The sequence below is a fragment of the Ornithorhynchus anatinus genome, chromosome 2 (genome assembly GCF_004115215.2).
Source record: "Ornithorhynchus anatinus isolate Pmale09 chromosome 2, mOrnAna1.pri.v4, whole genome shotgun sequence".
Taxonomy (NCBI): Eukaryota; Metazoa; Chordata; class Mammalia; order Monotremata; family Ornithorhynchidae; genus Ornithorhynchus; species Ornithorhynchus anatinus.
The window spans coordinates 142,094,130-142,120,807 of NC_041729.1; the positions used below are offsets into that span (position 1 = coordinate 142,094,130).

The 26,678-nt window shown below is 46.4% G+C and overlaps 1 long non-coding RNA gene across 1 annotated transcript; it reads left to right on the forward strand.

The window, feature by feature from the left end:
* The first annotated feature begins 18,010 nt into the window (after positions 1-18,010).
* On the forward strand, positions 18,011-21,281 carry LOC114809194. Its single transcript, XR_003756963.2, has 2 exons — positions 18,011-18,174; positions 19,860-21,281. It is a non-coding gene; the product is annotated as an uncharacterized LOC114809194 (long non-coding RNA).
* Positions 21,282-26,678: the final 5,397 nt, after the last annotated feature.

Genomic DNA, 26,678 nt, shown 5'->3' on the forward strand with positions numbered 1-26,678 from the left:
AACCTCGTGTGGGACAACCTCATTCCCCTGTATCTACCCCAGCGCTTAGAACAGTGCTCTGCACGTAGTAAGTGCTTAACAAATACCAACATTATTATTACTATTAATAATGCTCTTCCGCCTCAGTGGAACCCGGGTTCTAATTCCAGCTCTGTCGCTTGCCTGCTGTGTGACAGCTGTCCTTGCTTGTAAAAGAAAGATGAAATACCTGTTCTCCCTTCTACTTAGACCGTGCGCCCCGAAAGGGGATCAGGGACTGTGTCCGATCTGCTTATATTGCATTTACTCCAGCGCTTAGTACAGTGGCTGTCACCCAGAAAGCGCTTACTAGATGCCAAAATTATTTCAGGGTCAATGGAAAGAGTGTGGGCTTAGGAGTTAAAGGACCTGGTTTCTAATCCTACCATGTAACTGCTGTGTGACCTTGGGCAAGTCACTTCAACCTCTCTGTGCCTCACTTACCTAGGTGTAATATGAGGATTCAATCCTATTCCCTCCTACTTAGACTATGAGCCTCATGTGGGCAGGGACTGTGTATTAACTTTAATTTGCACCTACCCCAGAGCTTAGAACAGTGCTTGGCACATAACGAGGGCTTAACAAGTACCATTAATAATAATAATAACAATGATAACAATAATAAAGATGATGATGCTAATATTTATTAAGTACTTTGTGCCCAACACAGCACATATCTGTAATTTATTTATTTATATTAACGTCTGTCTCCCCCTCTAGAATTATTATTACTATTATTAAGCTCACTGTGGGCAGGGAATGTGTTTGCTATATTGTTGTACTGCATTCTCCCAAGCGCTTAGTACAGTGTTCTGCACTCAGTAAGCACTCGAATAAATACAATTGACTGCCTGCCTCTTCTAGACTGTAAGCTCGTTGTGGGCAGGGAATGCATCTATTATATTGTTCTCTCCCAGTTGCTTAGTACAGTCCTCTGCCCACAGTAAGCGCTCAATAAATACGATGGAGTGACTGATTGAGGGAATACCCAGGTGGGAATAAGACCTGGTCCCCGGCCTTCGGAGGGGCTTACGGTCTAAGATTACGACTGTGAAAAAGACGCAACTTGGCAAGTGAATTTGCTGCTGACCCCAGGAAGCCAGAAGCAGCGTGGCTCAGTGGAAAGAGCACGGGCTTTGGAGTCGGTGGTCATGGGTTCCAATTCCCCGCTCTGCCACTTGTCAGCTGTGTGACTGTGGGCAAGTCACTTCACTTCTCTGGGCCTCAGTTACCTCATCTGGAAAATGGGGTTTAAGACTGTGAGCCCCACGTGGGACAACCTGATTCCCCTGTGTCTACCCCAGCGCTTAGAACAGTGCTCGGCACATAGTAAGCGCTTAACAAATACCAACATCATTATTATTATTATTCCTTGTTTCTACAGGTCTAAAAGCCAGTTGGCTAAGAGTTTTTCAGGGCCACCTAGGTGGGAGAGAGTGGGTGGGAGGTGAGGAGTGGGAAATGATTGGGGATGTGAAGCAGCTTGGAGTAGTGGATAGAGCACGAGCCTAGGACTCAGAAGATCATGGGTTCTAATTCTGACTTCTTCGCTTGTGTGCTGAGTGACTTAGGGCCAGTCACTTCACTTCTCTGGGCCTCAGTTACCTCATCTGGAAAATGGGGATTGACACTGTGAGCCCCATATGGGACAGGGACTGTGTCTAACCTGATTTGCTTGTAGCCACCTCAGCGTTTAGTACAGCGTCTGGCACGTAGTAAGCACTTAACAAATACCATAATTATTATTATGAAGGGTAGATTGTTCTGCAAGATGCAAATAATTGAGCTCCTGAAATCAATTATTTCCACTCTTCCCTCTGAGTGGGAGACAAGTCAGAGGAACAAGTCAGTTAGCGAGGCACAGTGAATAGACCCCGGGCCTGGGAGTCATAAAGTCATGGGTTCTAATCCCGGCTCTGCCACTTGTCTGCTCTGTGACCTTGTGCAAGTCATTTCACCTCTGCGGACCTCAGTTCCCTCATCTGTAAAATGGGATTGAGCCTGTGAGGCCCATGTGGGACAGGGACTGTGTCCAACCCCATTTGCTTATATTCACCCCAAAGCTTAGTACAGTGCCTCGCACATAGTAAGTGCTTAACAAATACCATAGTTGTTATTATTAGGAACCCTGGGAGTCAGAAGGATCTGGATTCTAATTCTGGCTCTGCCACATGTCTGCTGTGTAACCTTGGGCAGATCACTTCAATTCTCTGGGCCTCAGTTACCGCTGTAAAATGGAGATAAGAGTGTGAGCCCAGTATGGGACAGGGACTGGATCCAACATGATTAACTTGTATCTATCCCATCATTTAGAACAATGGTTTGGACATAGTAAGTGCTTAACAAACACCATAATTATTAATTATTATTATTATTAAGAAGCAAATCTGGTAGTAGTGAATAAGGCCAAGAAGGTTTATTAGGAAATCATCAGAGCAGTGAATGTGTCTGTTTATTGTTATATTGTACTCTCCCAAGCGCTTAGTACAGTGCTCTGCACACAATAAGCCCTCAATAAATGCCATCAATTGGGTGATTGAGTGTCACTGAGTTGTCCATGACGAAGAATCAGTAAAGGAAGCAATTCCGGCAGAGTGTTTGGTGAAAGCCATAGTGAGGAGGGCTACGCAGGTTTGTTAGGAAATCATCAGAGCAGGGAACGTGTCTTTCAACTCTGTTGTACTGTACTCTCCCAAGCGCTTAGTACAGCGCTCTGCACACAGTAAGCACTCGATATAGGTTCATCGAGTGTGACTGAGTTACCCATGGTGGAGAAATATTTTTTCCCTAGATTTTGGAGAGCTGCTATCTCCCGAAATCCACCCAACACACTTTCAGTGCACTAGGAAGGAGCTGAACAGCCCTGGCCCGGTTTGTTTTGGATGTTCACATCTTGATGAAAGCAGATAACATACGCCAAACGCCACTGTGTTATGGCTTCGGGATTGTTGTGGCTACCATTTCATTTTGGGAAAGCTCGAGCCTCTACAGTCAGATTTTTGAGTTGTTTTCCAAATGATCTCCTGAATCCTCATCTTGGCAGTCTTCCTCGAGGATTCCCAGAACTCCCCCCGAAAGGAGAGAAATTGCTTGCTGTGTGTCACTTGGGCAGATCGCTTCGCTTCTCTGTGCCCGAGTTACCTCACCTTTAAAATGGGGCTCGAGACTGTGAGCCCCCACGTGGGGCAGGGACCGTGTCCGTTCCGATTTGCTTGTATCCACCCCAGCGCTTAGTACAGTGCCTGGTGCAGAGTAAGCATTTAACAAACACCGTAATTTTAATAATGATTATTACACGCTTCTCCGTCTACATTATTCTTAGCCAGGGGCTCTCTGGTTCGGTTCGGCTTGGTGGATTCGGATCATCGAGCTGTCGGGATGGACGAGACCGGATTGAGAAGAGGGGACTCCTCACGGGCCTGCAAGAGTTGATGCTTCAGTATCGGGGTGCCTCAGGTAAGTGCTTGGGAAGCCCTTGGCTTGGTGAAAAGAGCACGGGCCCGGGAGTCAGGTGATCTGCATTCCAGTCTGGCCCTGCCACTCGTTTGCTGGGTGACCTTGAGTAAGTCACTTCACTTCTCTGCCCTTCTAGACTGTAAGCTAGCTGTGGGCGGGGAATGTTTCTGGCATATTGTTATATTCTACTCTCCCAAGCACTCGGTGCGATGCTCTGCACACACTAAGTGCTCAATAAATGCGATTGACTGACTGACTCAGTTTCCTCACTGTAAAATGAGGATTGGATACCTGTTCTCTCCTACCTAAGACTGTGAGCTCCATAACTGGACAGGAACTGTGTCTGACCTAACTGGCTTGTATCTACCCCAGTGCTTAGAACAGTTTTTGACACACAGTAAGTACTTAACCCCCTCTTAGGGTCGCACCTGGAGAGTTACCGATCTTGGCTAAGGGAGGGAAAGTCAGGCAGAGGCCTATCCATTCCTTTCCTAGCTTGGCCAGTGGCTAGTGAGTGGCAGCCCATCTGCTACTAGTCAAAACACCCCCGTGCTGGGCAGCGGCGGCATGGGAGAGAGTCAAGGGGGGAGACTCGAATTTACTGGGCAGAAGGCAACAGTGGTCAACGGCTTCTGCATTTTGACCAAGAAAACTCTGTGGATCCACTACCAGAACGATGGCAGATGGAGAGCGGGGCGTTCTGGGACAGATGTGACCAATGGTGTCGCTGTGGGTTGGAAACGACGCCTTTGGCATAAGACAAGGCAAGTCCTTAACAGATATCATAAAACAAAGAAAGAAAGAAAGTGCACCAAGAGGTGGAAGATTTTGGGGTAGGGTCTGGGATGGGACCAGTGAGGAGTATGGTGACACTGGAAGGAAGAGGTAATGCTACTTCTATGACTAATAATAACGATGATAATAACTGTGGCATCTGTTAAGAACTTACTCTGTGCCAGGCACTGTACTAAGCGCTGGGTGGATACAAGCAAATCGGGTTGGACACAGTCCCTGTCTCATGTCTGCTGTGTGACTTGGGCAAGTCACTTCATTTCTCTGTGCCTCAGTGACCTCATCTGAAGATTGGGGTTTAAAGCTGTGAGTCCCACTTGGGACAGGGATCGCGACCACCCTGATTTGCTTGTATGCACCCCAGCGCTCAGGGTGCCTGGCACTTAGTAAAAGCCTAACGAATCACCGCAGTCTTTTTTTATAGTCGCAGCTCAAGACGGCATCATTCGGGAGCAGACCCAGCCCGCTCTCGGTTTCAGGGTGCAAAGGGGCCAGCAATGGGTGCTGCTATCGAGGGTCAGGGCGGAGGGACGTCGGTCCCCTCAGGGGCCTGAGCTGGTTTGGGTGAGCCTTCTCCTCCACCTCCCTCTCAATCGATCAATCGTTCGTTTTTGTTCATTCATTCTTTCGGTCGTATATGCTGAGCACTTACTGTGTGCAGAATACTAAGCTCTTCGTTCCCTTGCCCCCTCCTACCTCACCTCCCTTCTCTCTTTCTACTGCCCACCCCGTACACTCCGCTCCACACAGCACTTGAGTATATTTGTACATATTTATTACTCTCTTTTATTAGTGATGTATATATATATATCTATGATTCTATTTATCTATTTTGATGGTATTGATGCCTGTCTACTTGTTCTGTTTTTTTGTCTGTCTCCCCCTTCTAGACATGTCTAAAATGAGCTCCTCATCTTCCCTCCCAAACCCTGTCCTCTCCCTGACTTCCCCGTCACCGTGGACGGCCCCACCATCCTTCCCGTCTCACAAGCCCGCAACCTCCGTGTCATCCTTGACTCTGTTCTCTCATTCACCCCACACATCCGATCCGTCACCAACACCAACCGGCCTCACCTTCACATTATCGCCAAGATCCGCCCTTTCCTCTCCATCCAAACTGCTACCGTGCTGGTACAAGCTCTCATAATATCCCGGCTGGATTATTGTGTCAGCCTTCTCTCTGATCTCCTTTCCGTCTGTCTCTCCCCGCTCCAGTCTATTCTTCATTCCGCTGCCCGGATCATCTTTCTACAGAAACGCTCTGGGCATGTCACTCCCCTCCTCAAAAACCTCCAGTGGTTGCCTATCGACCTTCGCACGAAACAAAAACTCCTCACTCTTGATTTCAAAGCTCTCCATCCCCTTGCCCCCTCCTACCTCTCCTCTCTTCTCTCTTTCTACTGCCCAACCTGCACGCTCCGTTCCTCTGCTGCTCACCTTCTCGCAGTCCCCCGTTTGTGCCTCTCCCACCATCGACCCCTGGCCCAAGTTCTACCGCTGCCCTGGAATTCTCTCCCTCCTCACCTCCGCCAAACTAACTCTCTTCCCCTCTTCAAGGCCCTACTGAGAGCTCACCTCCTCCAGGAGGCCTTCCCACACTGACCCCCCCCCCTTCCCTCTGCTGTTCCTCCTCCCTTCCTCTTTCCCCCCCTACCTTCCGCTCTTCCCCCTACTCCTCGTCTCAGCACAGTTCTCGTTTGTATATATTATTTATTACCCTATTTATTTTGTTAATGAGGTGTATATCTCCATGATTCTATTTATCTTGATGATTTCTTGTCTTGTTTTGTCCTGTTTTGCTTTGCTGTCTCCCCCGTTTAGACTGTGAGCCCGTCACTGGGCAGAGATGGTCTCTATCTGTAGCCGAATTGTACATTCCAAGCACTTAGTACAGTCCTCTGCACATAGTAAGCGCTCAATAAATACTATTGAATGGTATTGGACTAAGCACTTGGAAAGTACAATTCAGCAACAAAGGGAGACAATCCCTGCCCACAGTGGGCTCACAGTCTTAGAAGTGGGGAGACAGACAGCAAAACAAGTAAATAGGCATCAGTTTTCTCATATAAATAAAGATAATTATAGATATACACACATCATTAATAAAATAAGTAGAATTATTCATTCATTCAGTCATATTTATTGAGCGCTTACTGTGTGCAGAACACTGTACTGAGTGCTTGGAAAGTACAATTCAGCAACAGATAGAGACAATCCCTGCCCAACAGTGGGCTCACAATCTAAAAGGGGGGAGACAGACACCAAAACAAAACCAGTAGACAGGCATCAATAGCATCAAAAGAAATAAATAGAATTATAGCTATATACACCTCATTAATAAAATAAATCCTAATAGCACTAATGGCTGCTGCATTTTTCAATACGAGACACCACGATCCGCACAGCGACGTCTCCACCGTCCGGGGTGACCGAACAATCGATCGTATTTACTGAGTGCTTACGGTGTCCAGAGCACTGTACTAACCGCTTATGTACGTACCAAGTACGTACCAAGCACTGTACCAAGTGCTTGGGAGAGCACAACACAACAATATGACAGATACATTCCCTGCCCACAGTGAGCTCACAGTCTAGATGGGGGAAAGCAGACAGTAAGAGAAATAAATAAATGACAGATCTGGATATAAGTGCCGTGGGGCTGGGAGCGGGGAAGAACAAAGGGAGCAAGTCAGGGCGATGCAGAAGGGAGTGGGAGAAGAGGAAAGGGGGGGTTTAGTCAGGGAAGGCCTCTTGGAGATGTGACTTCAATGAGGCTCTGAAGAGGAGGAGAATCACTGTCTGGCGGATTTGAGGAGGGAGGGCGTTCCAGGCCAGAGGCGGGACGTGGGCGAGGGATCGGCGGGGAGATCGAGGCACATCAGGACGTTGGCATTAGAGAAGTGAAATGCGTGGGCTGGGTTGTAGTAGGAGAGTAGCAAGGTGAGGTAGAAAGGGGCAAGGGGATGGACTGTTTCAAAGCCAGTGATGAAGAGGTTTTTGTTTGACGCGAAGGTGAATGGGCAACCGCAGGAGTTTTTTAAGGAGTGGGGTGACATATCTTGAATGTGCTTGTAGAAAAATCATCTGTGCAGCCCAGTGAAGTATGGACTGGAGTGGGGAGAGAGGCAGGAGGCGGGGAGGTCAGCAAAGAGGCTGACACAAGAATCCAGGCAGGAGAGGAGGAGTGATCGTATTATTATGGTAGCAGTTTGGGTGGAGAGGAAAGGGTGGATTTTAGCCATGTGAAGGTGGGTCTGACAGGATTTAGTGATGGATTGAATAGGTGCCTTCAATAAAACTTTGGCTAGAGGGGGCAGGGGGTGAGGGATGGATGGGGGGTGATGGGGATGGGGGTAACTCAAAAACCCACTATTGGATTCAAAGCTGTCCACCACCTTTCCCCCTCCTAATAATAATAATAGTGGTATTTGTTAAGCGCTTACGATGTGCAAAGCACTGTTCTAAGCGCTGGGGGGATACAAGGTGATCAGGTTGTCCCACATGGGGCTCACGGTCTTAATCCCCATTTTACAGATGAGGTAACGGAGGCACAGAGAAGTTAAATGACTTGCCCAAAGTCAGACAGCTGGCAAGCGGCAGAGCAGGGATTCGAACACATGACCTCTGACTCCCAAGCCCGGGCTCTTTCCACTGAGCCATGCTGCTTCTCTCACCTCCCTTCTCTAGCCCAGCCCTCACACTCCGCTCTTCTGCCGCCACTAACCTCTTCACTGGGCCTTGTTTTCGCCTGTCCCGCAGCCAACCCCCGGCCCACGTCCTACCTCTAGCCAGGAACACCCTCCCTCCTCACATATGAGAAGCAGCGTGGCTCAGTGAAAAGAGCACGGGCTTTGGAGTCAGAGGTCATGGGTTCGAATCCCGGCTCTGCCACTTGTCAGCTGTGTGACTGTGGGCGAGTCACTTCACTTCTCTGGGCCTCACTTACCTCATCTGTCAAATGGGGATTAAGACCGTGAGCCCCACGTGGGACACCCTGATTCCCTTGTGTCTACCCCAGCGCTTAGAACAGTGCTCTGCACATAGTAAGCGCTTAACAAATACCGACATTATCATTATTATATGCCAAACAATCACTTTCCCCACCTTCTAAGCCCTATTGAAGACTCACCTCCTCCAGGAAGCCTTCCCAGACTAAGCCCCTCTTTTCCTCAGTTTCCGCTTCCTTCCTCTTGACTTGCTTCCTTTGCTCTTCCCCCCACCCCGCCCCAGAGCACTTATGTATATATGTAGATATCTATAATTCTATTTATTTATATTGATGCCTGTTTATCTGTTTTGATGTCCGTCTCCCCTTCCCAGACTGTAAGCCCGGTGTGGGCGGGGATTTGTCTCTCTTTATTGCTGAATTGTACTTTCCAAGCGCTTAGTACAGTGCTCTGCACACAGTAAGTGCTCAAAAAATACGATTGAATGAATGAACTAACTCTCACTATCTGGGCTTCTGCGCGGACTCTTCCCTGCCTAGGAGGTTAGGCAGGCTAGTGACCCCTTCCTTTCCGTGTGATTGATTTTAATGTCCGTCTCCCCCTCTAGATTGTCATCTCCTTGTGGGCAGAGAACGTGTTTATCAACTCCTTTGTATTGCTCAGAGTAGGTGCTTAATCCAAACTGTTACTGCTATTAAGGCATTACTCTATGCGACCTATTTGCTTCCTGCAAATGAAAATGTTGGCTCTCATTAAACCCCACTCATAAATTATATCATGTCTCTCTGCCCCTCTAGGCTGGAAGTTCGTCTTGGGCAGGGCACATGCCTAAAGCTCTGTTGTAATATGCTCTCCCAAGTGCTTAGTACAGTGCTCTGTAAATAGTAGGTGCTCATAAATACCATCGATGATAACGATGATGATGATTACTCTCCCGAGTGCTTAATACAGTGTTCTGCACTCAGCGAATGCTCAATAAAGGCCGCTGTTTGATTGAGGAGGAGGTGGATGGGCAAACGTTGGTGGTTTTTGAGGAGTGGGGAGACGTGTATATGGGAAGCAGCGTGGCTCAGTGGAAAGAGCCCGGGCTTGGGAGTCAGAGCTCATGGGTTCGAATCCCGGCTCTGCCACTTGGCAGCTGTGTGACTGTGGGCAAAGTCACTTCACTTCTCTGTGCCTCACTTACCTCATCTGTAAAATGGGGATGAAGACTGTGAGCCCCACGTGGGACAACCCTGATTACCCCAGCGCTTAGAGTGCTTTGCACATAGTAAGTGCTTAACAAATACCAACATTATTATTATTATTATTAATGGTTTTTTTTAGAGAAATGACTCAAGCAACAGAGTGAGATATGGATATGATGGGGGAGAGGCTGGAGGCAGGGAAGCCAGTAAGCGAGAAAGCTGATGTAATAGTCAAGGGATAAGTGGATCACTATAGTAGCAGTTTGGATGGAAAGGAAAAGACAGATTTCAAAGACACGGAGGAAGAACCAACATGATTTGGTGACAGACTAAATACGTGGGTTCAGTGAGAGAGATGAGTCGAGGATATCAACAAGGTTATTGGGCTTGCGAGACAGGAAGGATGGTGGTGGTGTTTAATGATAGGAAGGATAGGAAGGCCACGGGGAGGACAGGCTTTAAGTGAGAAGATGAGGAATTCTGGGTTGAACGTGTTACGTTTGAAGTGTTGGGAGGTGAGGGAGGCATCCAAGAAGAGAAGTCCTGAAGGCAGGAAGAAATGAGAGACCGCAGAGACAGAGAACCAGGGGAAGATGGTGTGGTAAAGCCAAGGTTTGATAGTCTTTCCAGGATAAGGGGGTGGTTCAGAGCGTCAGAGGCAGCTGAGAGGTGGAGGAAGGTCGGGCTGGATTAGAGGCCTTTGGATTTGGCAAGAAGGAGGTCACTGGAGACCTTGGAGACGGTTGTTTCTATGGAGTGGAGGGGTGGGAGCCAGATTGCAAGAGGTTGAAGAGAAAATCAGAAGAGAAGAAGTGGAGGCAAGCAGGTAAAAACATTTCACTTGAAGAGTTCGGAAAGGATCGGTAGGAGGGAGATAGGGCAATAACTGGAAGGCGTTAAAGGAGGATTTGTTTTTTAAGATAAGGGGCAATATATACGTACATACATATATAAAAATAAACCTACCTGTTCATTTCAGAGGAGAGATGGCGTGATCACCACATAGCTTTTCATTCATTCATTCAATCATATTTATTAAGCACTTACTGTGTGCAGACCACTGTACTAAGCACTTGGAATGTACAGTTGGGCAGCAGATAGAGACAGTCCCTGCCCAACGACGGGCTCACAGCCTAAAAGCAGGAGACGGAGTTGACCTCTGAGCCTAGCTCATCCCAGATCTCCGTCAAGACCAGAACATTTCCCACACAACACGGAAAAGAAGGAAATCAATTATTTAGTAAATGCTTACTCCGTATAGGTCACTGTAATGAACGCTTCGGAGAACACAGTAGTTAGGAGACACCATCCCTGCCCTCAGAGAGTTCACGATCCGGTAGGGGGAGACGGATGTTAAAATAAATTACGGACTCGAGGAGTTCAGACTGCGAAGATGCGTACGTGTGTTCTGGGTGGGGAAGAGGGGTGCTGGGAGTAACAGAGTGCTTGGGGTGTGTTGACTCAGTATGATGCCATAGGGAGGGATGCAGAGAGGAGAGATGGGCGATTAGTCAAGGAGAACCCGGGCCAAATCTACGTCACAGGGCCGTTGGAGGTGGGGAGAGCCTTTTTTCCGGGTTTGCCTCTAGAATCAATCCATCAGTGGATTTAACTCCCGGGCCCGGGCTCTACCCATAAGCCACGCTTCCCAAGGGGACTCATTCTCACCAGCCAGGAGGTCTATAGGGAAGCTAAGCGGGGAAGTTCATTATGGGACGGGAACCAGTCCGCTACTTCTGCCGCACTGTACTCTCCCAAGCGCTTAATGCAGTGATCTGCACATATCATCATTTACTCTGCATTAGTTCATTTGTTCTTGGTCTTGATGTCTTTATGGCCGGATCAAGACTCATCCACTGGCTACATTGGAAGACTCCATTATCATTTACTCTGCATTAGTTCAAGGCATTTAGGAGGTGGCAAATAAAGCCAACACAACTCAAAGTGAAACAAAAAAAAGACCCCCTTATTGATTTTTGCCAGCGACACCCTTCCGTTCAATGAAACGATTTCTGCTGGCTCATTTGAAATAGGTTGGCATCTTCGATTTTACTCATTTGCCCTCAGTTGTCCATTGGCAGCTCTATTTGCCCCACCAGTCAATCAATCCATCTGTGGTCTTAATTGAGCGCTTAACTGTGTGCAGAGTACTGTACTAAATGCTTTGTGGAGGATAATCAAAGCTTTACTGAAGGCACAACTCCTCCAAGAAGCCTTCCCTGACTAAGCTCTCCTCTTCACCCATGCCCTTCTGCGACGCTCTTACTTGCACCTTGATTCATCTTCCCTCCCATCCCCGCAACACGTACATATAAATGTGTATATATCTGTCATTTATTTATCTATTTATTTATTTATATTAATGCCTGTCTAGCCCTCTGTGAGCTCATTGTGGACGGGAATATGTCTGTTGTTATATTGTAATAATAATGTTGGTATTGGTTAAGCGCTTACTATGTGCAGAGCACTGTTCTAAGCGCTGGGGTGCATTCAGGGTGATCAGGTTGTCCCCTATGGGGCTCACAGTTAATCCCCATTTTACAGATGAGGTAACTGAGGCCCAGAGAAGTGAAGTGACTTGCCCACAGTCACACAGCTGACAAGTGGCAGAGCCGGGAGTCGAACTCATGACCTCTGACTCCGAAGCCCAGGCTCTTTCCACTGAGCCACGCTGCTTCTCTATTGTACTCTCGCAAGTGCTTAGTACAGTGCTTTGCACACAGTAAGCCCTCAATAAATACAATTGAATGAATGAATGACAATGTAACGGAGTTGGTAGACATGTTCCCTTCCCACAGTGACCTTACAGTCTAGAGGATCTTGGCCTTTTCACCAACAGCTAATTCTGGGATCATGGTTCTCTGAGCCTCCATTAAATCCACCATAGTATGGGGACCCAGTGTTTGAGCTTTGGTGAAAGTACAAACTGTGACTTTCACTAACTTCTAGAAAGTAATTCTGACACTGTGGTCCGTGGATTAAGCGTGGATTCTACTGGAATCCCCTTTTGAAGAGGAAGACGGTCATTTCTATATTGTGAGCCCGTTGTTGGGTAGGGATTGTCTTTGTCTATTGTCGAATTGTACTTTCCAAGCGCTTATTACAGTGCTCTGCACACAGTAAGCGCTCAAAAAATACGATTGAATGAATGAATTTGAACTTGGATTGGTGACCTTTGGGCATTGAAATTTGCTCCACCTCCAGCCTGACAACCTTTAAATGATATATTAAAAATTATTTATATTAATATCTGTCTCCCCGCCTAGACTGTAAGCTCATTATGGGCAGGGAATGTGTCTCCTAATTCTGTTGGATTCTCCCAAGCTCTTAGTACCTAGTAAGTGCTCAACACATACCATCGATCGATTGATCTGGAGGGATTTTCCAGAAAGACCCATCTACCCTTGGAGGGTGGGAAGCATAATTTTTGGACGACACCCTGTCTATTTTAAATCATCAGAGAAGGAAAATAATATTTGTCTCCAAGACTGTAATTTTCCAGATGACACCATCTTATTGCACGTTTGCCATACCAGGAGAAAGAGCATTCTTGTGGTTTCTGAACTGGAAATCCTACAGGAATGCTATTTCTGGCATTTTTTCCACAGTAAAGCAAGACGTACATGGGGAAACAGACAGAGCAACCTGATTCAGTCTGTGGTCTATCAGCGTTTTCACTTTCAGAAAAGTCCCTTCAACACAGCTCTTCTGTGTGGGACTTTTCAGCGTATGAGGTGTTGAGTGAAATTGGCAATGAGGAATAGGGAGTGGAAATATCTGCTAAGGTCAAATCCCAAGGCTATGGCCTGGTCTGACTTCCACACTTTCATACGATTATTCTCTCAGGGAAGAAAAAAACCCAACTCAACGTTTTGAACATCGACTTGATGCTTTAGCGCGCAACCTACCTTTCCGCAAAATCAGATGCTGATCGCTAGGAACTGCAACGAAGTATGTGTTCTATGAAAAAAAGGGAATTTGGTAGGTGGGTTGATATCCATTCATGTTATTTGGACAGGATTTCGTTCCCATGAAATCCCACTGTTTAATTCAGGGCCTGATTGTCCAGGGCAAGGAAAGTATTGACCCGACAATGAATGGAACAGAACCCATTTCCGAGCCAAGCAAACCTCTATGTCACTGGATGCTTTAATATGTTAAGGATCTTTGGTTCTTGTTGGGAAAATGCCTTCCTCTTAAACTTACAGCTTTGAGTGGGGCTTCTAGGAACAGCTCCAAAACTATACTTTCCTGCCTGCTCTGAATTGAAAGAGGTGCCTTCCCTCTCGGAAGAATATCTGTTTAGTAGCATTTGACACCGCGCTAAGGTTGTCGTGATTAGAATCATCGCTAGGTAGATGAGACGGCGAGGGACAGGGTGATGGAGCAGAATTGAGTCGTTGTAATCTGGTGTCTGAATTATGAATTAGGCACTTCCTCATGGGTTAAACCTCAGGGCATATTTGAAAGTTGCGGCCAAGGGCTTCTCAGTGCCGTGGTTTCACTTATTTCTTATTTTAACTACGGAAGAAGACAGCCGTCCCGTGGCACTGGGCCTCGAAGCCTCCGAGCTCAAACTCGAAGCCCCATGACTGTCCTCTCGCCCCCTGTTTTCTCACTCTTAATCAATCATATCTATTGAGCTCTTAGTGGGTAAAGCCCTGTATTAAGTGCTTGGGAGAATACAATATAACAATAAACAGATACATTCCCTGCCCACGGCGAGCTTACACTCTAAAGGAGTCAGTCAGACCCTCGAATTTATTGAGCTCTTACTGTGTGCAGAGCACTGTACTAAGTGCTTGGGCGAGTTTAATAAAATAACAGACGTATTCCCTACCCTCAGTGAGCTCACAGTCTAGAAGAGTCAGTCAGTCAATTGGATGTATTGAGTGTCAATTGGATGTATTGAGTGTTTACTGTGTGCAGAGCACTGTACAAAGCACTTGGGAGAGTATATTATAATATATAGTATACATATACATATATAGAGAAGCAGCGTGGCTCAGTGGAAAGAGCCCGGGCTTTGGAGTCAGAGGTCATGGGTTTGATTCCCGGCTCTGCCACTTGTCAGCTGTGCGACTGTGGGCGAGTCACTTCACTTCTCTGGGCCTCAGTTACCTCATCTGTAAAATGGGGATTCATTGTGAGCTTCATGAGGGACAACCTGGTTACCCTGTATCTCCCCCAGCGCTTAGAACGGTGCTCTGCACATAGTAAGCGCTTAACAAATACCAACATTATTATTATAATAATTTAACAGACGTATTCCCTGCCCACAACAAGCTTACAGTCTAGAGGGGGAGGTAGACATTAAATAAATAAATGACAGATATGCACGTAAGTGCTGTGGGACTGGGAGGGGGGGATGAATAAAGGGAAGAAGTCAGGGTGACACAGAAGGGAGCGGGAGAAGAGGAAAGGAGGGCTTAGGGGAGGTCTTTTAGAGGAGATGTGCCTTCAGTAAGACTTTGAAGTGGGGGAGAGTAATTGTCTGTTGGATATAGGAAGGAGGGAGTTTCAGGCCCTGGCTGGATGTGGGGGAGAGGCCAGTGGTGGTCCGAAATCGAGGTCCAGTGATAGGTTGGCATTAGAGGAGTGAAGTGTGCGGGCCGGGTTATAATAGGAGAGTAGTGAGGTGTGGTAAGAGGGGGCAAGGGGATCCAGGGCTTTAAAGCCAATGGTGAGGGGTTTTACAGTGTCTTTCTTGAGGCTGCGGAGGCAGGTTGCTCAGCCCAGCGGGAGGGCATGGAAAAGAAGCATATTGTTTTCTTGGCTTTCCTGGGAGCTGTGTTGACAGGCTTGGGAGGGAGCCAGGGCCCAGCCTTGTGTCCAGGCCCAGATAGGAGCCATCATGCTAACCCCGCTTCCAGGGGGCAGAAGGAAAGATGACTGGGGAATGTAGGAGGACTTCCAGACATTGAGATTGAGCTAAATTAGATAAGAAAATCCTTTTTCCAAATCCTTGGCTCTGGGCCGTGGTCTTGGGTGGTGTTTATCCTCCGGGCGGTTAGCTCTGGGTGGACAGAAATCATTTTGTGTGTCCACTGATTTTCTTTTGGCTCAATTCAATAAACTATGTTATTTTCAAAGGATTGAAAAGTTGGCTAGGGGCATGATCGGTAGGATCGCGAGTCAGAGGAGGTGGGGGAAGGAGGAGGAAGGGGTCCTGTTACCCTGTAGTGGCGATATCTCAAGTTATTGGCTTCACGGTCAAACGGAAGACGGATGGGTTAATGGGGGGGCTTCAGCAATGGAGAGAAAATGGGCCCATTTATCTTGGTGACATCTCAGTCGGTGAAGGGAGTTGAGAAGCAGTGTGGCCTAGTGGATAGAGCACGGGCCCGGGGGTCAGAAGGACCTGGGTTCTAGTCCCAGCTCCACCACTTGTCTGTTGTGTGACCTTGGGCATGTCACTTAACTTCTCTGTGTCTCAATTTCCTCATCTGTAAAAAATGGGGATAAAGACTGTGAGCCCCATGTGGGACACGGACTGTGTCCAACCTGATTAGCTTAGAACAATATCTGGCACATAGTAAGCGCTTAACAGATACCATAGGAGAAAAAGAGAGAGCATGATGGGCCAGGAGAGAGGAGTTGTACTGACGGACCGAATCAGGGCTAAACTACTTATAATAATGATAACTATGGTATTGGTTAAGTGCTTACCGTGTGGCAGACACTGTACTAAGCGCTGGGGTGGATATGAGTAATTTAGCTTGGACATAGTCCCTGTCCCACATGGAGCTCATAGTCTCAATCCCCATTTTACAGATGAGGGAACTGAGGCACAGAGAAGTGGAGTGACTGGCCCAAGGTCACACATGTCTCTTTAGGAGGTCTGCTTGGGGACATGACAGCTTGGTGCCTTTCTCAGTGATCACTTGCCATTTTTTCACAGTTGGTCTTATCCTGTGCTCCTGCCCTGTTCTTGGTTTCGGGCTCCTACTTGCTCCCGCACCCACCCTACCCTCTCCATGGGTTCTTGAAACCTCCTACACCCCTCCCTCTTCACTGCAGTGTGACTAACCTAAAATCCTTCTCCTCCCAAGCTCCCGGGCTTCTTCCCCAGTGGTACCGGTGTAGGGGAAATGTGTAGACCACTTGTCGGGGAGTAGGAGCTGACTGCAGTTTGAAAGGGAGGATTTTGGCGAGGGTGACAGGACAGGACGAGATGGAGAAGAGCTTGGCCCAGTGGAGAGAGCATGGGCCTGGAAGTCAGAGGACCTGTGTTTTCATATAAGCAGCACGGCCTAGGGGAAAGAGCAAGGGCCTGGGAGGCAGAGGACGTGGGTTCTAATCCTGGCTCTGCCTGTGTGACCTTGGGCAAGACACTTCACTTCTCTGGGCCTCAATTACCTCATCTGTAAACTGAGGATCAAGACTGTGAGCCCCATGTGGGACGGGGAATGTAACCAACCTGATTAATTGGTTACACTTAGAAGAGTGCTTGGCATTAGAGAAACAGCGTGGCTCAGTGGAAAGAGCCCGGGCTTGGGAGTCAGAGGTCATGGGTTCGAATCCCGGCTCTGCCCTTTGTCAGCTGTGTGACTGTGGGCAAGTCACTTCACTTCTCTGGGCCTCAGTTACCTCATCGGTAAAATGGGGATTAACTGTGAGCCTCATGGGGGACAAGCTGATTACTCTGTATACCCCAGCACTTAGAACAGTCCTCTGCACATAGTAAGTGCTTAACAAATACCTACATTATTATTATATAGTAAGTGCTTAACAAATACTATTATTATTATTATTATTTTTATTGTTAATAATAATAACAATCCCAGCTCTGCCAGTTACTTGCCATGTGACCTGGGGCAGTGCATTTAACTTCTCTGTGCTTCGGTTCTTCTATTCTTCCTGCTATTTAGAGTGTGAGCCCCATGCTGGACAGGGACTGTGACCAACCTGATTTATTTGTATGTACTCCAGCGCTTAGATAAGTGTTTGCCGCATAGTAAGCTCTTAACAGTTACCATAAAAAAACCCAATGAGGTATTCCCTCAGAGTGGCGTGATGTCACTTGAAGAGGCTTCAAAACCCTTGACATTTCGGCTCTTCATCGTCATCATCATCATCAGTGGTATTTATTGAGTGCTCACTGTGTTCAGAGTATTGAGTGTTTACTGTGTTCTGAGTACTAGGTGCTTAGGATAGTACAATGCGACCGAGTTGGTAAACACGTTCCCCGCCCGCAATGAGCTTACAGTCTAGAGGGGGAGACAGATATATTGTTGTCTATTTGTATTGATGTCTGTTTCCCCACCCCTAGACTGTGAGCTCTCTGTGGGGCGAATGTCACTCTTTATTGCTGTATTATACTTTCTCAAGCGCTTAGTTCAGCGCTCTGCACACAGTAAGCGCTCAATAAGTACACTTGACCGACATTAATATGAATATTCATTCATTCATTCCATCATATATATTAAGCGCTCACTGTGTGCAGAGATAATTTATACTATATAATTTATAGATAGGAACGTAAGTGCCCTAGGACTGAAAGTGGGGTGAATATAAAATAGGCAAAGGTAACAGATGCAAGGGCACTTTACCCACGTCCCTCGGTGCTCACTGATTTCTCTCCCTCAGCCTAACTGTACCTCACCGACGCTGTTCTTTGCCAACTGGAACTCCCTACAGGCCAAATCACAGCTCTCGCCTCTTCAAAGCTCTTCTATAATCCATCTCCTTCAGGAAGCCTTCCCCCATTATTTTACAACACCCCCCCGGGCATCATCCTCAAAGCCACCTTCATTTCTGTCCCCGGGACCTATGTAAGTAGCTGAAATTTTCTTACGTCTCTTCAGTATTCAGTTATTTGTTCAGCTAGTTCCATCCTGCTATATTCTTGTTTCTTCCTTCTTCTCCTATTTGCAAATCATTTTTGCCCTCATTATTTGTAAACTCCTGGAGGCAGAGAATGTCTTGCTTCTTCTTATTAAGTTATTATTAATATTAATAAATGATTAATGATAATAGGGATGATAATAATAGAATTTAAGCACTTACTATGTGCCAAGCCCTCTACCAAACGTTGGGTAGATATAAAATAATCAGGTTGGACACATTCCTTGCTCCAAATGGGGCTCACACTCTGAGTAGGATTTAATCCTCATTTTACGTATGAGGTAACGGAGGCACAGAGAAGCGAAGTGACGTGTCCAAAGTCACACAGCAGAGAGGTAATAGGGCCAGGATTAGAACCCAGGTCCTCTGACTCCTAGGTTCATGCTCTTTCCACTGGACCATGCTGCTTCTCACTTTGTTCTCCCCCAACCACTTAGTATAGCGCTTCACCTTCAGTAAAAAGTCCTGTCTGTAAGCTCACTGTGAGCAGGAAACGTGCCTGCTCGTTGTATTGTTGTATGGTACTCTCCCAAACATTTAGTACAGTGCTCTGCGCATAGTAAGCGCTCAATAAATACCTATGATGATGATAATAGTGAGAAGCAGCACGGCCTAGTTGATAAAGCCCAGGCCTGGGAGTCAGAAGGACTTGAGTTCTAATCCCGGCTCTGCGGCTTGTCTGCTCTATGACCTTGGACAAGTCACTTCTCTTCTCTGGACATCAGTTACCTCATCTATAAAATGGGGATTAAAACTGTGAGCCCCATGTGGGACAGGGACTGTGTCCAATCTAATTAACTTGTACCTACCCCAGCGCTTAGAACAGTGCTTGACACACAGTAAACGCTTAAGAAGCGCTTAGAGAAGCAGCCCGGGCCTGGGAGTCAGAAGGTCATGGGGTCTGATCCCGGTTCCACCACTTGTCTGCTGTGTGATCTTGGGCAAGTCACTTCACTTCTCTGGGTCTCAGTTCCCTCATCCGTAAAATGGGGATTAAGACCGTGAGCCCCACGTGGGTCGGGGACTGGGTCCAAACCAATTGGCTTGCATCCACTCCAGTGCTTAGTACAGTGCCTGGCACATAGTAAGCGCTTAACAAAGACCACAATTATTATTATTATCACTGCATATTAGCATCACCAGGCGAGGCCTGAACCGACTCCGTTCGCTGTTGTTTGGTCTTCCGCTCAGCGTCAGTTTGCTGTCCGAGGAGCGAGCTGGAAACAGCCAGTAACTAGGGTTGAGAAGGAGATTATGTGGTCATGTGGAAACTTGCTTCACATCTTGTGGGCTTTTCTGGAACAAGCTCTGTTTTAGGGGAAAATGTATGACTGGATTAATGCCATTTGAGTCTTGATACCTTGGTCACCGCTGTTATTTTGTATTTGGGTCTCGACTGCATCTCCAGGCCTGACTTTAAAACTACGTTGGATCGGATTTTGCTTCTGCGTTTAGCTTGACCCCTCTCCCCCTCCCCGCCGACGCACACCAAATTACGGAAATATGTTCAAAAAAGGACAGTTTAATCACGGAGAATTGGCCTGTCAAGTCTGGTTCATCATCGAAAGGGAAAAACTAACTATTATGGTTAATGATCTTTTGTATCTCGCAGGAGCCAATTACAGAAAATGTCTGATCTGTGGAAACGCTGCTCTCTTTTCAATCCTGGATCGTATGTGAACGCTTGGAAAGCCGTAAGCGGGCGCGTCGCTGACACCATATCTATCAAAAGACCCTCTTCCTATTCCTCGAGTTATTGATGTGGTCTCGGGGGTGTAAGTTGTTTTATTTGAAACGAGCCAATTATCTTCCAGGAAAGGAACTTCTCGTTCTGGGAAGACCGTGCTGAATCGCGGGGTTTTGATGGAGTTACATCCATCTGCCGAGATTTAATATTATTTCTGCTTGTTGTGCAAATGGCAACCCACCTTAAAAGGGCCAGCGATGCAAAACTTTCATAACGGCAAATTAGGGAGTTACGGAGGCTCTTTTCTTGCTCTTGGGACTTCAGATCTTCGTTGATTTTCAAATTTTTCCCAGTAGGAAGCTAGTTTCTTCACTCCCCCAAACAAATACACGCCTACCGCTTTTAGTTCCCTTTTCCTACGCGATCTTTAACAAACTGGGTAATGTGCAACTGACTCAAGCAGACTCTCAGACTCAACCTGGGCCACTTTTTGCAACACTATTATGTGCCTGTCTAGTAAAGGGACCTGGATTTTCCTGGAGGGAAAGAAACTGAAAAATTTAAAGCTGATCTTGCCCTCCAGGTTTTAGGTTTAAAAGGCCTATAATTAGAAAGAGAAGTTCAAGGAAAATTAAAAGTGTTTATTTTTTTTTTCCTGGAAACATTTTACTTTGTCCTAAAGCTGACAGGTTTTGTGGTGTTATTTTGGTGTGCTGTTTTGGTGTGTAGCAGAATGACACCAAAAATAAGCCAGTATTGGTATGTGGAAGAAGGGAATGAGTTCGCGAACAGTCTCTGGCCGGAAAAAACGTTTTTGAGCAGAGAAGGCTGATGTAGGCCGCTTAATTGATCTCTGGGTTACAACCATTTGAAAGAGGAGTCTATTCTTCATTTTTAGAGATAATGTTTGCAGTAGAACTGTTGGAAGAACAATTCAATCAGATGATCAAGATTCAGCCGACTCTCAGTCTCTTTCTCTCATGACCCTATCTTTAAATTATATATCACAACTTTTAATTAGATGGTATAAAATTACCTATCTATATTAATGCCTGTCTCCCCTTCTAGACTGTAAGGTCCTTGTGTCTGCTAACTTTTCCAAGTGGTTAATACAACGCTCTGCAAATAGTAAGAGCTCGATAAATACCATGATTGATTTTCAACTACCCTGATTTTGGCTAATTCCCGCATTTCATCAGCACCCTTGCTCGAGGACCGATCTGGAGAAAGGAGGGGAGGTGAAATTCACACCGGTTCAGAGTTCTATTTGTTGGCAGCCCTGGCAAAAAGAGAGATGGAAGGAAGGAAGGTTGGAAACCGAAATAAACTTTTTTGATTATTTGTGGATTTCATTTATTCGTGTCATTTCTGCAAAATAGTGAGAATGATATTTTTCTTCGATTTTGCCTTGGACTTTATTTTGTTTAAGGGAGAAAATGTTCGTCCCTCACTGTGTCTCTGAATAACAAGCATAGCAGACTCTTCTGAAATCTTCTACAAATCTGCTCAAGTCAATCACAGAGCTACAGGGAGCTGAAGAGTCTCCTCTACACCTAGGTGCACCGGAACTTCAGTTTAATATTTTGACTAAGGCCCTAATGGGGAAAATGAATTTTATCAATCAATCCATCAATCGACAGAATCTACTGAGCGTTTACTGAAGGCTTACTGTAAGTAGAGCATGGTGTTAAGTGCTTGGGGGGAGTTTACAGAGAAGCAGCGTGGCTTAATGGAAAGTGCAGGGGCTGGGGAGTCAGAGGACGTGGGTTCTAATCCCAGCTCTGCCGTTTGCCTACTGTGGGACCTTGGGCAAGCCACTTAACTTCTCTGTGCCTCAGTCACCTCATCTGTAAAATGGGGATTAAGACCGTGAGCCCCACGTGGGACAACCTGATTACCTTGTATCTACCCCAGCGCTTAGAAGAGTGCTTGGCACATAGTAAGTGCTTAACAAATGCCGACATTAATATTATCATAACAGACAGATTCCCCTCCCACAATGAGCTTACACTGTAGAGGAGGAGACAGACATTAAATAAATAAATGAATTGCAGATATAGATATAAGTGCTCTGGGGCTGGGAAGGGGGAAGAACAAAGGGAGCAAGTCAGGGTGACGCAGAAGGGAGTGCGAGAAGAAGAAAGGGGGGGTTTAGTCAGGGAAGGCCTCTTGGAGGAGATGGGCCTCCAGTAAGGCTTTGAAGCTGGGGAGAATCACTGTCTAGCGGATATGAAGAGGGAGGATGCTCCAGGCCAGAGGCAGGATGTGGACGAAGGTTCGGCGGTGAGCTAGACGAGATGGAGGCCCAGTGAGAAGACTGGCATTAGAGGAGCAAAGTGTGTGGGCTGGGTTATAGTAGGAGAGAAGCAAAGTGGGGTAGGAGGGGTCAAGGTGATTGAGTGCTTTGAAGCCACTGGTGAGGAGTGTTTTTTGATGCGGAGGTCGATGTGCAACGCCTGGAGTGTTTTGAGGAGCAAAATATATGCATATATAAATAGATAACAGCTATACACACAAATAGATACCTACACATAAATAAATTAATATAATTTATTGTTTATTATTAATTTATTATTTATATTAATGTTCATCTCCCCCTCTAGACTGTGAGGTCGTTGTGGGCAGGGACTGTGTCTTTTTGTCATTATATTGTACTCCCCCAAGCGCTCAGTAGAGTGCTTTAGACATAGTAAGTGCTCAATAAATACGACTGCATGAATTGAATGAAAGAGTGGGGAAACATGTCCCGAACATTTTTGCAGAAAAATGATACAGGCCGTAGAATGAAGTAGGGACTGGAGTAGGGAGAGACAGGAGGTGTGGAGGTCAGCGAGGAGGCTGATGCAGTAATCCAGGCCGGATAGGATGAGCGATTGTATTAATCTGATAGCATTTTGGATGGAGAGAAAAGCGCGGGTTTTAGCGATGTTGTGAAGGTGGGACCGAAAGGATTTAGTAATGGATTGAATAGGTGGGTTAAATGAGAGAGAGGAGTCAAAGATAACGGCTAGGTACCGGGCTTGTGAGACAGGAAGGATGGTGGTGCCGTCTACAATGATGGGATAGTCAGGGGAGGACAGGGTTTGGGAGGGAAGATAAGAAATTCTGTTTTGGACATGTTGAGCTTGAGGTGACGGGAGGACATCCAAGTAGAGATGTCTTCAATTTGGCAGCCCCTCGCCCTCCTGGACAGAGATGGTGTTTACCCTGTTATTGTTGTATCGTACTCTCTAACTTGGTTAGGACAGTGCTCTGCGCACAGTAAGTGCCCAATAAATACCATCGATCGATGGATTGATACGTCTGATTCTACAGAAAGGGGATTGCCGCTTAACCAAGTTTATCCTTACCACCATCCACACCAGTGTGAAAACACCTTTAGACTGTAAGCTCGCTGTGGGCAGGGAATGTGTCTGTTTATTGTTATACGGTACTCTCCCAGCTGCTTAGTACAGTGCTCTACATGCAGTAAGCATTTAATAAATCCTATTGAATGAGCCTACATTGTAAATTAATATCATCACAGGAAATAATTTTGTTCGTTTTTCTTCAACGAGGTATAGCCCAATTTCTTGCCCCCTTTCCATCACGGTCGTCTGCCAAATACCCGTGAGAATCACTTGTCACAAGCACTGACAATGAGGAGGGAATTTGAATACGCAGTCACATGCAATTGTTCTTTTCTATTTTTCTTTCTTGCGGAAGTCGCATGCTGTCAATGCATTACGTTATTCAGTAGCTGAAACTTTTAACACATGGAAGTTGGGGAAACTCATAGGCACAGTTCCATCTGCAGCTGTAACTTGGCTGCACAGCCCATATAAAGGATGTTGCTGTATAAAATTATCAACTTATTTGGTTTCACATGGATGGAGTAGCCAAGTTACCACTGTAATGGGAAAAGAAACCTTGACTCTTTAGAGTTCTGGGATTTTAACACAGCTCTGCAAATCAGTACCAATTCATCACTGTGCAATTTTTTTTTAATTTTAAATGACCATGTCCTATTTCTCATGAAATACACACACAAATGAAGTCTACTTTCTTCATTATCCATCTGACGTGAATTGCTATTAATATTGGGTCAGGGACAATTTGCAAGACTTCTTTAATGGATTGAAATGATATATATTTTTGTGGTGTTTGTGAAGCTCTTGATATATGCCAGGAACTGGGGTAGATACAAGCTAATCACACTGGACACAGACCTTGTCCCATTTGGGGCTCACGGTTTTAACTCCCATTTTACAGGAGAGGTAACTGAGGCCCAGTGAAGTGACTTGCCCAAGGTCACACAGCAGACAAGTGGCAGAGCCGGGATTAAAACCGAGGTCCTCTGACTCCCAGACCTGGGCTCTTTCCACTAGGCCACGCTGTTCCTCTAATTAATTGCATTTGAGAGAAACTTACCTATGGCAATGTGCCACCTGACTAGATGATCACAATTGGTCACCCCTGTGATTCAGTGGAAAGCTAACGATTCAATTAGAGTCAACCTGAAGAATCTAGTTAAGGTTGCCGAAGGAAATCATTTCAAGAGCCTCCTGGCCAGAGGTAGCATTCTGATGCTATTCAATCTTCAGGGGAGAAGCTATTTGCCCACCGAGAGGGAGGGAAGACTTCTCCCCTGGAGGGCTTCAAAGCAGCAGGCTTTAGTGGGAGTTTGGAGGAAGGAGGTGCTGAGGAACGAGGGGAGCAATTTCTCTTTTCCGCAGCATTAGGACCCCTGAAGGAAGTTCTGGTCTCTTTCTGTGGAAAGCAATTTTCCAGGCTGGATGGGTAGGGCTCAGAGTTGAATGATGGAGAAGAGAAAACACACTCCCTGTTGCTATTGGTGGTGGTACTGAGAAGTCTAAGGTGACAGCAGTCATAGGTAAGTCTTTTCCTTTCTGAACTTGCTCTTGACTCCCCTCATCCCACCTTTTCCCACCTCGAAACCACCCCCCTTTGATTTTTTTTCCCCCCAAACTTGCCCCCTCTCCTTATCCCTATTAGAGGTGTCAGTCCTCTACCTATAATAATAATAAAAATGATAACCACTGATTTGCTTGTAGCCAGCCTGGCACATAATAAGCGCTTAACAAATGCTTACTATGTGCCAGGCTGGCTCCAAGCAAATCAGGTTGGACACAGTCCCTGTCCCATGTGGGTCTCCCAGTCTCCATCCTCCTTTTATAGATGAGGTAACTGAGGTCCAGAGAAATGAAGTGACTTGCCCAAGGTCCCACAGCAGAGCAGGGACTGGAACCTATGTCCTTCTGACTCCCAGGGCTGTAATTGATCCAACTAAGCCATGGCCTTTCCCCTCCTTGCTTGCTGATGCTCTCACACCTTGAATCTCAAACCCATCTGTCTTTCATCTCGCCTCTCTGTTCATTCATTCAGTTGTATTTATTGAGTGCTTACTGTGTGTAGAACACTATACTAAGCGCTTGGGAAGTACAATTCAGCAACAAATAGAGGTAATCCCTGCCCACAACGCGTTCACAGTCTAGAAACGGGAAGACAGACCTCAGAACAAGTCAACAGGCATCAGTAGCATTTATAAATAAAAAGAATTATGGATATATGCACATCGTTAATAAAAATAAATAGAATTATAATTATAAATGTGTACACAAGTGCTGCGGAGAGGGGGGTAGAGAAAAGGGAGCAAGTGGGGGTGATGGGGAGAGGGATGAGAAGTCACTTCATTTCTCTGTGCCTCAGTTCACTCATCTGTAAAATGGGGATTAAGACTGTGAGCCCCACGTGGGACAGCCTCATTACCTTGTATCCACCCCCGTGCTTAGAACAGTGCTTGGCACATAGTAGGTGTTTAACAAATACCATCATCATTATTATTATTTCTTTGGAGCTCCTCAACCCTGACACCTGACTTGACTGACTCCGCAAAGTCATCTACTATCATTTGCGTGGCCTAGTGGATAAAGCGTAGGCCGGCAAGTCAGAAAGACCTGGGTTCTAATCCCGGCTTTGACTTTTATCTGCCGCAAGACCTCGGCCAAATCATTTTGCTTCTCAACCTGGGATTAAGACTGTGAGCTCATTGTGGGACAAGGAGTGTGTCGAAGAACACTTCATGGACTCTGCATTGAGTTTAAGGTGGGTATGTCAGAGGCAAGTTTATTTCTACGAGCGCTAATAGAGGTCAGCGGTTGACGGACAGAATTTCCTCTACTAATCAAAGCCGGCTCCACTCCACGTAATACAGAGTTTCTTTATATACAGTTGGTACAGCAGCCGAGCTTCACAGATGTTCAGAGAGCACACTATAAGGTATAGACTCTGAGACAAGCAGCAGTAAATTTTTACTCAGTGTAGCTGGCCAGGAGTCCCGACCTTATTAAGGGAGGAATGGTTCCATCCTGTCTCTAGACCTTGGCATATTAAACTCTGGGATTAGGCAGACATTTGGACAGGATGAAACAAAGGAAGATAAGTAATGTGTCCGATTTGAGGAAATAGTGGTTTGGCCAGACAAAATGGAGTCCAGACCAAAAACGCCTGTCCTTCTCCGTCCCTTTGGTCGCCTTACCCCTTCTACCTCATCTCGCTAGTCTCCTACTTCAAATCAGCCTGCGCACTTCGCTCCTCTAATGCTACCCTTCTTACGGTACTTCGATTTTGCCTGTCTCACCTCTGATTTCTTGCCAACATCCTGCCTCCCTCCTCATTTCATAGAGAAGCGACATGGCTCAGTGGCAAGAGTCCGGGCTTAGGAGTCAGAGGTCGTGGATTCTA